The sequence below is a fragment of the Stenella coeruleoalba genome, assembly GCF_951394435.1.
Source record: "Stenella coeruleoalba genome assembly, chromosome: 15".
NCBI lineage: Eukaryota > Metazoa > Chordata > Mammalia > Artiodactyla > Delphinidae > Stenella > Stenella coeruleoalba.
Genome location: NC_137161.1, coordinates 3,908,570 through 3,921,920, shown reverse-complemented (window position 1 = coordinate 3,921,920; position 13,351 = coordinate 3,908,570).

Here is a 13,351-nt window from a genome sequence, read left to right as displayed (position 1 = left end):
CAGCTTTGCCTGTGACACCCCCAGCTGCCTGTAAGTGTGAACAACCGAAGGGCTTAAAAAGCAGGAGCAGGGGCTTGTCGTGCAACTACAGAATCCAGGAGCAGAACTGTAGGTCTCTGCAAAAGGCTACGTCTGATGCCTAAGAGCCGAAATGAAGACAGAGCTTCATTTCTATCTGAGACGCACTTTGCTTTGCAAAGGCCTGGAGGAGACTTGAATTCCTACAGGGTAGGAGGGATAACAGGCACCACACGGACCAGTGGCCAGGGTCCTCCCTCCCTTATTTGGACTTTATCTTGTTCTGTGGACCCCAAACTCTCCCCAAGGCTCTGCTTCCTGGCCACCTCGCGGGAGCCAATCAACAACTAGAACATCTAATTGGGCTTGTGTTGACACTTCTTTTGACAATCCAGTGGTACAATTAGCAACAATTAACCTTGAGAATAAATGAACCACCACAAAAGAAAAAGTTTCTCTTTTGCCAAGCACAGCAGACACCCTTTCAACAAACACCATTCTGATTTTCTGGACACTCCTAATGAGAAAAAGAGCTGCCGGTGGTTTAAATAAATAGACGGATGGGTCAAAAATAAATCCCATTAGTAAACACAGTAACGGATGCCAGGCTTGGCACTCAGCACTCCCTGTTGACTTAGTTCTCTGAATCCCCTCTAAAATCTGGTAAAATCGACACTGTTATGCCCTTAAGAAAAAAAATTTTTTGTAAAAAAATTGATTTTATTGAAGTATAGTCGATTTCCAATGTTAATTTCTACTGTGCAGCAAAGTGATTCAGTTATACGTATATTTCATATTCTTTTGCAGTATGGTTTATTACAGGATATTGACTATAACTCCCTGTGCTATACATTAGGACCTTGTTGTTTATGAAAAACAACTTTTTAATTTTGAAATAGACAGGAAATTGCAAACAAAGAACAGAGAGGTCTCACGTACCCTTCACCCAGCTTGATGACATCTTATGTGACCATAGCCCAGTATCAAAAGCAGGAACATTGACACTGGTTCCGTCTGCAGCCCTTACTCAGAGATCACTGGTGTTGCATGCACCATTTGTGTGTGTGTGTGTGTGTGTGTGTGTGTGTGTGTGTGTGTGTGTGTGTGTGTAGTTCTATTCAGTTTTGTCACTCTGATCTCCTTTTCGTAGATGAGGAAACCAAACTGTAGAGAGGCTGAAGGGACTGGCCCAAGATGACAAGGCTTGTAAGTGGCCAAGCCAGGCAACATCAGGGTCAGATGCCTGCACACCCCACCTGCCCCTCTAGACTTTCCAGTACCCCACTCTGTGGGAACATGATTAAAATGTGGAAACTTGACTTGCGGATGAATTTAGCCCTTGAATAACCGACACAGCTGGTGGTAAAAATGTCTTCTTACCAGTTTATCTCCTCTAAAGATGATACGCGATGAGGAGAGATTTAAAAAAAAAAAAGTGTGGTGCAAGTATCTTCACGTCTAGGCATGGCCTTGACGTGAGTGAACAGGTGGAGAGTTGCGGAGAAGGGGCGGTTTGACAAGGTGTCTCCAGTCTGGTGGTGTGGACAAAAGTGACCAGGGACAGCCAGGGCTGGGGGAGACCCACTGGCAAATGGAAACCCACCTCCCACGAGAGGGGGGCAGGCGAGGCCCCAACACACACACCAGAGGGAAGGTATCTGCTCACATCCAAGGAACACAAATTAATAACAAATTGCAAAACTAACGTGCCCTAGCGACTTGCCTTTGTTCTTGGAGCTGTTAGGAATCTAAAAGGTCATGGAGTTACAATAAATAATGACACCCCCCCCCAAAAAAAAGCTTATTTTGTGCTTGAGAGATAGGCTTTTATTTTGGAGGGGGGTGGGGGGTGTTTTAATGGCTCTGGGGGGGGGGTTGAAATCCTCTCCTTCCCTCTGGGAGGCAGTGCGAGTGGAAACTTACGGCAGGTTAAATTAAAAAAAAAATCAATGGCGTTTCAGGTGATTGTGAATTAAGGGCTATTGACTGAGGCTTAAAGGGGATTAAGGTTAAAGCCTGTGGATGATCAATGGGCCATTACTGCTGTGCTGTGCTGGAGGGAGGGGGCAGCAGGCTGCAGCCTTGGGGTCAGGGGCTGCCAGAGGGGAGGGGCAGCTCTGACTGCACCCCTTTGAACATCAAAAGTATGCGATGCGTCGGCATGTGTCAGACTAGAGGAACCAGGGCTCCAGTGCGTGAGGGTAAGCGGTTTGCTGGTTCACTGGCCCCATGAAGACGCCCACGCTTGGCCCTCCCGGACCTCACCCACCAGGGAGGAAATGAGACCCACCCTCCATCCCGATCTTGCACGGACAAAGCCAGAGGTGCGGCCCGAGGCCGCCTCCGTGCCAATCAGTCCTGGGGCTGTAATAACTACAATTTTCTGATTTGAAGGCAAAACCAAATAACCCACAGGGGTAATTTGGGCCCCGTGGGGCCCTCTTCCTGAGAAGGAGTACAGATTGATTTTTCTTTCATAAACCCAATTTTATGCGGCTCATCGTCCCCCCTCCATCATTTCTGAGCTCTTTTCTTTCTTTCTGCTCAGGACACAGTTAACAGAGGCTCAGAAAGTTTCTTGCTTCTGATTTCTCCCCTTTGCTGACAGAGCTTCACTTTTGTGCAGAGCAAAGGCCGAGAAGCCAGCAGCCCCTGGCCCGTCTTGGGAGAGTCGCTGACCCTTCAGGGTCTCAGTTCGCCTGTGTCCACCACCGAGGGGCCAGAGCCTGTAGAGGGGTCCACCTCTGCCTGAGCACCAAACTCTACAGAAACACTGACAGCCTGGCTCTGCCCGGGGGCCCTGACTCAGCATTTCCAGCGGTCAATGCCTCTCTGGCCCCCACGTCTGTTCTTTACCTAGTGAACTTTAAAGTCTAAACCGTGCCTCAGAACTCACCAGCAGCTCCCAAACTCACTGAGAGTGAGACCCACAGGAGTTGGGACTGTGGCCCCAGGGTCCTCCCCCTGTTGTCTCTGCCTGCACCTGTGCCGCTCTTTCCCCCTTTATTCTGTTAAGCCATTGTGGGCTTCATTCAGTCGGTGGTTCTCTCCAAAGTGGTTCTCACCGCAGGGCCTTTGCACATGCCGTTACCTTTGCCCGGAATGCTCTGATCTGCCCATGGCCCACCCATCATGTTCTTCAATCCTCAGCTCAGTGGTCACTTCCCCAGGTCACACCGTCTACCTTCCTATAGCATCGCCCCGTATCGTGGCCCGGAATTCTGTTCTGTTTATCTGCTCGTGTGTCTCCTGCCTCACGAGAACGTGCCCTTTCATCCTTGCATCGGCACGCCTGGCCCCTTGTCTGGCACATAGTAGGTGTTCAGAGACGTCAGCGGAGTGCATGAGTGAATGAATGCATTCTGTGATCAGACGAGTTTCGGAGGCCCTGGGACACAGCCAAAGGCTCATTACAGGCCTTTTTCAGCTGTGACATTTCGTGAGTCTGGGCTCATCTTTCTTGAGCTCATTTTACACACGAGGGAGCAGAGGTTCCCAGTAGGTTGATCGTCCTGGGAGGGTTCCCCCCGCAGCTATTAGTGGGGTCCTCAGGTAGTGCCCTCTCCACCCCGGGGGTACCCTCCGGGCGGTTTTGGGTTTGGAAAGAAGGTAGATGGTGCCACGTGGCCTCTGAGCCTGGCAAAAAGGCCCTCGGGGTCAATGGGACCACCTGGCCTTGTCAGTGACCGAGGCCCCTCACTTCCAGTGAGGAGTTGAAACTGGTACCAAGAGCTCAGTTCCGGCGAGAGGCACGCGGCTCCCAATATAGAAAGAGACAGAGTCGTTTTGAGGCCACTGACATCTGCCAGGTGCTTCCCCGGCTCTTAATCCTTCATAAAGAGCTGCCCATCAGCTCACCTCTGCGCACTGAAAATAGTGTAGGATCGCTTATCCCCTCTGGTGGGAGCCGTGCCGGGAGGGCTCCAGGCTGGAAACTGAGCCCAGCCTTCCCTCCTCCAGGCCCAGAGCGGGGTCTGGGGAGTCTGCTGGCTGGCAGAGTGTTTCCTGCAAGTCAGAGGCAGCCCATTCTACTGTAACACCTAGTTCCATCGGAGGTGGTCTGTTGTGGTATCCGTAAATCTCCCCTTCTCTTCCCCGACCGGCAGGAACAGCGGACCGAGAAAAAGGCCAGACGTGGACGCTGACACTTGGATTTATGCCCTCGCTTTCTTGCGTTCCAAGCTTTCCCTCTGTTTAGCTGCAGAGGTGGCCACGGAGCCAGGGTGTCCCCTTTTTGGGCCTAGGAGTGCTTTCTCCAAGCTTCCAGCCAGCCACAAGCTTGTCCCCTCAGCTCCAAGTGGGGAGAGGCTCATGTCAGAGGGCATTTGGGGGCAAAGCCAGAGACCCAGCCCTTCACCCGCCCCTCCCCTGCCTGCGGGAGGATGCAAACAGGAACTTCCATCAGCGCTCAACCAGCAGGCAGTGCCCAGCCTGGCGGAAGCACGCCGGCCACCCATTAGTCGTTATGGAAACTCATTACCCCGAGAGGTCATTCGGCTGAAAATATAAACAATTTCCAAAAGGTTTTAGCGAAATTCATGGGTGACAGCCATAATGGCATTATTTAGAGAGTAGGACGCACCACTTCTGGAGCCGTGGGCGAGACCTACCTCCGGTCAGGTGGGGACCTGCTCACCTGTACGTTTCTGCAGCCATCCCCTCGTCACCACAGCAGCCAGAGGCCGGGCACATGGCAGGCCCTCCTAGAAGCCTCTGAGTCCAACAGTCCAAGGGCTACTCCACTGCTCTCAGCCAGGGCTCAGTAGGGAGAGAAAAGAGATGAGGCCGTGGTACCCTCCGGACTCCCCAGCAGATACCTCCTGCAAAGTGGTACAGAAAAGCATCACCTGTAATGAATGACGGTACTATATGACAATAATAATAGCTAGGTGCCAATAAGGTAGCGTTCAGTGTGATTATCGTTGCAGTATCGTGTTGTTTAATTGCGTTATTAATGATCAATTGCTATTGACCTTAATTACTAATAGTAACACAGGGTACCAGTGTGTGCCACGAGTGTTTTGGGAGCTCTAATCCTCATCACAACCTTGCAAGGCAGGCACTGTTATCATCCTCATTGTACAGATGGGCTAACGGTTATGCCCTCTAGCCTTTCACTGCATTAAAACTATGCCTCGGGCCCCGTACCAAGCGCGATCGTCAAGTTCCCTAAAGCACCGTCTCGCTCTCTCTCGCTTTTACCCAACATTCATTCAACAAGGGTTTATGGCGCTCCTACTGCATGTTACATCTTGTTCTAGACACTGGGGAGGAAGGGCAGGGCCTGCGCTTGGACTTTGTTTTCTACTTGTTCATTGCTACTCACCGCCCAGAACCTACAGAGCATTTCTCCCAGGAAGGCTTTTCCTGAACGTGCCGGCCAGAGGCAGGAGCCTCTTTGATGCCCCCCTAGGTTCTGTGCTTCCCCGACCCCAGCATTTAGAGGTCTGGGGCAACTGCCCGTTTTGTATCAGTCTTTCCTGTTTAAGGGCCGGGGACAGAATAGGCAGTCACTGAATATTTGTTGGATTTTATCACTAGGAAATGAGCTCCAGAAGAACTGGGTCTGTATTGTTCATCACTGTGTCTCATAGAACCATGTCTGATCCCGAGTGAGTACAAGATATATTTGTTGGATGGATGGATGGGTGGGTGGATGGATAGGTAGGTGAGTGGACAGGTAGATGGTTCTCCAGTGGTGTTTGAATAGATGGTTGGTGATTCGATGGACGGAAGGAAGGACAAACAGACAAACAAGTGGTTGGGTGGATGGTCAGAGAGATGTTTGAATGGATGAATGTCGGATACTTGAATATATAGATAAACAAAATGTTGGTTATTAGGATAGAGGGTTGGCTGATTAAATGGCTGATTCAAAATCTAAGCACTGATGAACAGAATGCTTTCCACTGGCTTGTTTCTTGAAAGAAAGAGGAAGAGAGAGATGGATGGGTGGAGGAGAAGAGAGACCCCACCTTCCCTCACACACTGCAACCCCGGTCCCCCCTCGCTGACCTTTCCCATGCTCGTTTCCAGTCCCGATGTTGACAGGCCAAACCACAGAGAAAGCAGGCTCCCCTGGCTCCCGTCCCGGGCCCAGTCCTCTACCCTCCGGTGTGCAGACGGCTCAGCAGTGAATTCTGACCTCTGCCTGGATTTCCTCAGCTGGCTGGACGTGAACTTGTTCTCAGAGCTGTGAAACTTGACATACGTTATCCGGAGCCTTTCAACTCCCAAGTTTGCTCGGCCAAAACAAGCCATCTTTGTTTAGTCTTTGGGGTTCTTTCCCATGGAAACGGCTGCTGCAACCATGGCCATTTCTACAGGCCTGGAGCCCACAGGGCTTCCCCCGTCCCCCGACCCCCACCGTCACCACCAACGTCCCCAAGTCCCCTTGTAGTCCCAAAGGGAGCATCTGTTCTGCTGCTATTTCAGCTGCATTTTTGGAAATCAAAAATAGGTGGTGATGAAGGGACAGACATCAAGGGTTGAGGGACCCTGAGGGGCCTCTTGGCAGTTCAGTTTCCTCAGTAGAAACGGAATAGCCCTGCCCGGGGGACAGCAGCCTCGAGGGGCAGAGACTGATAAGTTGCTGCTTGCCCCCATGTCCTCAGCTTAGTTTCCTGGGAAATGCTACGCAACGCGGCTGCCCCAGGTGTTGGCGGGGGTGGGGTGGGTAGTCTTGACCGGCAGGGTTAGGGAGGGAGGGGAAGTCAGAGACTCTCTGCATGCAAACGTGCTCAGTGGACCCTCTAAGGCTGCAGCTTCCAGAAGGGACAAGGACTCCGAGCGGTGGACAGGAAGAGTGTTCTGTTGGTTGTGTGAACCGTTAGGAGGACATTCGTTCATTCATTCGTTCACATGGAGCACTGGGCTGGGCTCGGGGGCTCCCCTTGCCCTCTGAGCCCCTGATGTACCTGCACTGCCATCCCTACCCCCGTCCCATCTCTGACCTCCTTCCCTCCCACCCGAGCCCCTCGCTGCAGCTGCTGTGGCTCCTTCTGTGCAGGGGGCCCCCTACTCTTTCTACCCATCCCCCCACTCCCTCTGAGTACCTAGGACTCCTTCTATATTGTTGCTTAAAATCGCTCTCCACCGTCAGGCTCCGAGACGCCTGAAGACAGGGACTTGGTCTTGTGCACAGCTGAGTCTCGGGTGCCGTGCGTGCAGTTGGAGCTTAATAAATGTTGACGGAGTGGATGAGTGCAGAGCAGAAGGCAGGATCAGCTCCCTGCCCTCGTGGGCTTTATAGCACAGCAGGGAGACAGGCCTTAACCAGATATACAAAAAAATAAATGTCCAACTAAAAATGATGACAAATGCTCCGCAGAGGAAGGGGTGGGGCCTCCTGAGGGAGGGTGTCCGGTTAGTGAGGTCTGCTGAGGCCTCTCCAGGCATGTGGCATTCGGATGGATGCTGAGTGGTGAGAGCGAGCCCGTCTTTCTTTTTTTTAAGCTTTTAAAAAGTCAACATTTATTCCTTTTAAAATGCTCGAGACTTTTAAAAGGTCCAAAGGTCTAAAGATAGCCAGGTTTCAGGTAAGATGAGAGGCAGGTGCTGACTGTTACTATCTCTGTCGCTTAAGCCTAAACTTCCACCTGTTCAATTCTGCACCGCCACGATCCTTCCGCCTCACCTGGGGAGTGGCGCGCTCCTCTGGCTCTTGGCAGACTGCGTCAAAAAGTACCACTCCGACAGCAATGAGAAAAGTAATGGCCGTAGCGATCACTGTCACGGCAAGGGAGAACGTTTTGTGATCCAGAGAGAAAGCTGCCGTAGCGATTTCCAAAATCAAAATGATTAATCCAGTAAAGAATAAAAAGAATCATCTGTAGACTCCGTATGAACACTTGCCTGGCATTCTCCGCGGCACACGTACCCGGCCTGTGGCCCAAATCCATGCCAGGTACAAATTCCTAGGTCCACCCAAACTCACTAAATATTCACAGCAGCATTTTCCCCAAGAGCTCAGGCCCGGAGCCGCCCAAGGGCCGGTCACCAGACATGGGACGGATGCGTGGTGGTCCATCCACGTGACGGAATCCTGCGTAAGTCGCCATCGGCAACCTCTGTGACCTGGAAGGATCCCACAGACACGGGGGTGAGAGAAGACAGATGTTAAAAGAGTCTTCTCTGAATGGCTCCACTTAACAGTCTGTGGAGCAGGGGAAGTAAGGTGATGCTGGTGGGAGTCAGGGTCATGGCTGCCCTTCCAAAGTGGGTGGTGACTGCAGGGCAGCGACGTGGGCCCTCTGAGATCCCGGTGGCTAGGTGTCACCGCCTGGTGTGTGCCTCTAGGGAGCTGTGCCCCTCCCTGTACAGTTATACGAGAGGTTTGAAGATGCAGGCCCCCGCTGCTCCTCTGAGGAGAGCAGAGAGGTCACCAGGAGGCACCGAGAGCTTGTCCTGTGAGGCCAGAGCTGCGCTGCTTCTCCCGGACCCCCTGCTCGGGATCAGGCGCCCTCCCCTGCAGGGCTCCCTCCCTCCTGGGCTGGCCTTCCACTTCTCTGCCCAAAGCTCCCCCATCCCGACTGGCCACTGATAAATCCGCCCCCTCTACAGCCAGGCCAGTCAGGGCAGGGATGGGGGACTCCGCAGAAACCCGGCATCTGCCTGGATGGAACGTCTCCGACCTCGAGAGGCAGCGGCGAGCGCGACTGCCGACACGTGCGCATTCCATATAGATTTAAGGCCCTGGCGAATGGGGAAGAAATTCAAATTGCAGTTATTGAAGAAGTCATTTTGGCTTCCAAGGAGCCTCTCGGGCTAATTTCTGAGCAAGAAGCAGCCGCCTGGAGCTGCAGAAGGCCCGGCCCATCTGCTCCGGCCCCTTGGGTACATTTGGGGGGGCATCCGCATCGCCACCCTGGGGAGCACTTGTTAGCGTGGGACCGGAGCCTCATTAAATTCCCAATTAGGTGTTCCGCCACCCAGCAGGTGTCTTCTGTTCAAACCCAGAGGGGCCCCAGAAGCTGACGTTATTATAGTCAGTTTCTCATTTAGTGTTTACATTAGCTCTTCATTGGGGTGTCATCAATTAGCATGTTGAAGACTTTCTGGAATCTGAAAGTCCTTCCAGCAGGTGGGGGTGGGAGGATGGGGGGGCGGGAGAACGGCTGTCTCATGCCCCCGGTTTCACCAGGTCCCACTTTGCTCACAGCCTTCTCTGGCTCTTTCCTTCCGTGCATTTTAATGTAGGATTGTATTTAGGGTGGAAGAAAGAAAGAAAAGTTTTGAAAGAAAAGTTAGCATCAGTTTGAATTTAGAATATCAGGAATCCAATGTCCTCGTTCGAGCTGTTATTGACGTTGGCTGCTTGATGGGCATGTTCCTGTTGGCCCCCCGTGGTTCTGGCCGCTGCAGCCCCGGGTGATGGCAAGAGAGCGGCCAGATGGTTTCCAGTTGGACCAGCCAAGGCTGAACTGGACGGGGCTGTGCTGGGCTGGGCTGCGGCTCACCTGGGCTGTGGTTTAGATGGAAGTTGGGACTGGAGCCACGGATGGAGCAGGGCTTGGTGTCCACATAGCAGGTTTATTTCCTGTTCGAAGGGCGGCCCCACCAGGGTCCCCGAAGCATACGAATATTTTAAAAGGCTAAGAAAGAAAAAGTATAATCAAACCACCCGCAGGGCTGAGGAAATGGGAAGAGGGCACTGAAACAAAGGCAAAGAAGTGGACATAACAGCAAATGAGAATCAATGGGCCAGAGCACAGAGACGGGGTAGGTAACGCTTCTCGGTGTCTGGGGGTGCCCAGGGTGGGTTCACCCCTACCCACGCAGACGGGCACACCTTTCTGGGACACACCTGTTGTCCAAGGTCAGCATAAAGACCCATATGTCCTTCAGCAGCCCTCTGCCCCAGAACTTCACAGCCCTAAGCTCCTGCTGGAAGCTTTCTTCCCAGGGGTCAGGACAAGGGGAGATATTCGCCGCCACCTGCCTCTGCCCTCTCCCTGCACGTTCCTAGCTGACATCCAGGAAGCCACACTAGAGTGATAAAGATGTTTCACTGCCGCATTTTTACTTGGGTAACACATTTTATTGTTTAAATCCGGGGTTGAAAACAGTCGGTAGGTCGATGAAGGCGAAATGACCTTGTGGTTGAGAAAAAAAAACCTCCGGGGCTTCCCTGGTGGCGCAGTGGTTGGGGGTCCGCCTGCCGATGCAGGGGACACGGGTTTGTGCCCCGGTCCGGGAGGATCTCATGTGCCGCGGAGCGGCTGGGCCCGTGAGCCATGGCCGCTGAGCCTGTGCGTCCGGAGCCTGTGCTCCGCAACGGGAGAGGCCACAACAGTGAGAGCCCCGCGTACCACACACACAAAAAAAATTGCTGGTGTCTCTGAGTTGGAATGACTGGAGAGTTGTGAGCATGATTTTCTCAGTAAACACAGGAGAAGTCCCTCTAGGACGGTAAGGGCCCTCAGGTGGCAGAGAGGAGTGGCACGGCCAGATGCCACCTGGAGCAACCCCACCAGGGGCAGGCATTCTTCCAAAGCCCTCAGATTCAGGATTGCGCGGAGGATGAGGACCCGTGGGGACAGGTCCTCTGTACCTGAACGGCACTTCCTGCTCTTCAGTGGCCTGTGTGTCAGGTGGCCCTGCCCACAGGGTCCAGGGCCAGATCCCCAGCCCAGCTCCTGAGGATCTGGAGGCTGGAGTCATCACTCGTGTACTCACTGGGTGGACATATTAACGGAAACAGGCTGCCATGGACCACGACGGTGGCCCTTGGCCCTGAAGGATGCCGGCAGGTGCCGGGAAAGGTTACCGTGATTGATGCCAGTCCAACAGCATCGATTCGCCCCCCCACAAATGCCAGCTCCATCCTGACAGCCCGAGCCAACCTGGGGCCTGTGCCGTCTCACTCTTTGCAAACCCTGAGGCCCAGGGAAAGGTCAGCCTGCTGGTCTTGCCTTGCTCAGGGCAGCCCTTTGGCGCAGCTGCAGAGCTCGGCAAACCGGACTTGCACAAAGGACACGTGAAGCTGTATCCGTACATTTAAAAATGGTGATGATGTTGAGGAGGGTGATGATGACAACCTCTTCTTGATTTCTTGCTACAATGCTCAACTCACTCCCTGTTAATTTTCACAGCCACCAGGTGGGAAGATCCGTGTCCTGGGAGGGGGAGCTGAGCTATGGTTGAGGAACTTACCCGACAGCCCAGGAGGTTTAGGATTTGAACCTTGCAGAGCCTTTCCCATCCTGCCTTGCAGGGAAGCAGCGGGTCCCAGCTTTGCCCAAGCCCCATGTGCTTGTGCTTGCAGGGGTCAGAGAAACACAGCGTTTTAATTAAGCATCGCTGGGGGTGGAACAGGTGAGGGAGGGGGTATGTTCTCACTGGATAGGCCAGGAAGGCCACCGGGAGGGGGAGGGAGTCAGCCCTGAAGGCGGGTTGGAGTTGCGTAGGGAAGGGGAGAGGTGCCTGGGGTCTGAGCACGAGCACGTGGAGAGATCTAGAGGTAGAACAGGGTGCGTGTGTCTGACGGGGCTGCAGGCTGTAACGCTGGGGAAGGGAGCTGGGGGAGAGCGTGACATCGGGGGAGTCTGGCCTGGCTAGGAGGTGCTGAATGCTAGGCACGGGGGCCTGGACCACAGTGGACCGGCAGGGGGAGCGCTCTTAGAGGTTCTGGAGCACAAACCCGCAGAAAGGTTTAAGGAGAAAAGGAAGACATTTCTCATGTGCTGTCATCATTAGTTCCTTCAGCAGATGTTGGGTGAGCTCTAACGGGCACAGGACTCTGGGGATACTGTCGTGACGGGCAATCCCGGTTCCCTGGCCTCCTGGAGCTCATGTTCTGGGGGGTGTAGGTTATGCATAATTACACAGACGAGACAGAGAAGGCTGGGTGGGGCGAGGCTGCTTGGCTGCTGTGGTCGAGGGAGACGCGTTCGAGAAAATGGCATTTGAGCTGGGACGGGGCTGTTGAGGAAGAGCCAGGCTCAAGAAAAGCTGAGAGAAGGTGCCCCTGGCCAGGGGACAGCAAAGGCCATGGCCCCGCAGTGGGAAGAGCGCCAGCTCGCTGGGAGGTGGGAACGCGCCCCTTGTCCCCCTTCATGTGACAGTCCTTAGGATTCTCTCCAGACAGCAAAACCCCCAATCCTATGTGTTCGAGTCTTGGGGATGCCGAGACAAAGATCTAGAAGATTCTGAACACTGAGTGGGTTTGAGGGAAGCTGTGAGTCATGAGTCGATGAGAAGGGGGATGGGAGGTGATCCGAGTTGGAGGAGCAGGTGAGGACATGCTGGTGTCATACAAGCGAGCATGGAGTGTGGACAGGAGGTCCTGGGGGAGCTCGCAGGCTGCAAGGGGAGGGGGGCTTCTGTGGAGCTGCTGAGATCCTGCGCCCCGTGGCCCAGATCTACTTGTTCTGCTCTGACCTTTAAAAACAACCTCACGTCCAACACTCAGTGCAGAAGAGAAAGTCCCCTCGTGTGGGTTCCAAAGGGCATCTGGCAAAGCCACCACCTCCCAGTAAGACACGAGCCACACCCCCATCTTGGTGGCCCTAGGAGCCAGGATCCTCCCCATTCTACAGATGAGGAAACCAAGTCCTAGACACCAGGAAGTGTAGCGGTGCAGCTGGCCATTCAGCCGGGTCTGTCTGGCCCTAAAGGCCATGATCAACTTTGCTCTGTTACGTAACGTCAGTTCGCGCATAAACATGCTAGGTGAGAGATGCTCGCACCTGAAGAACTCCAAAGGAGAACAGAAAGTGCGAAGGAAGATCAGTCTCCATCCCCTCCCGCTTCCCCTCCCTGCTCTCCAGTCCCCCCTCCTCGAAGCAACCACAGATAACAATTTCTTGGACATCCTTCTATGCGTATTCCATGCATATTTCTGCATCATGACCTTCTTCTTACTTTTTACGCAAACAGCTGCAGCTAACGTGCGCTTCTCTGTGCCTCGCTTTTCTCAGTTAACAGGCTATTTGGGGGACAGTTCTGCGTCAGTACAGATGGACTTGACTCATTCTTGGGGTGGCTCATACAGTGGTGTGGATGAGCCGTAGTTTACAGAGCCATCCTGTGCGTCCGTGTGTGTGTGTGTGTGTGCGTAGAGCCGTGCAGCATCGCGGTACATCATCGCGGTACATCATCGCGGTACATCATCGCGGTACATCTGTAGTTTCCGGCGTGCGAGAATGTCTTTCGGGCAAATTCCTAGAAGGGAGCTGCTGAGTCAAAGGGTGTGTCCATCTTTCATCTGAATGGTTATTGCCAACGGTTGTGTTCAAGGGTGTCAGGTGTGCCCAGGCCAAGGAACTGCAGGATGTTGCCAAATTTTGTGATTTCGCCGATCTGATGGATGCCACATTGGCCTTGTTCTTGT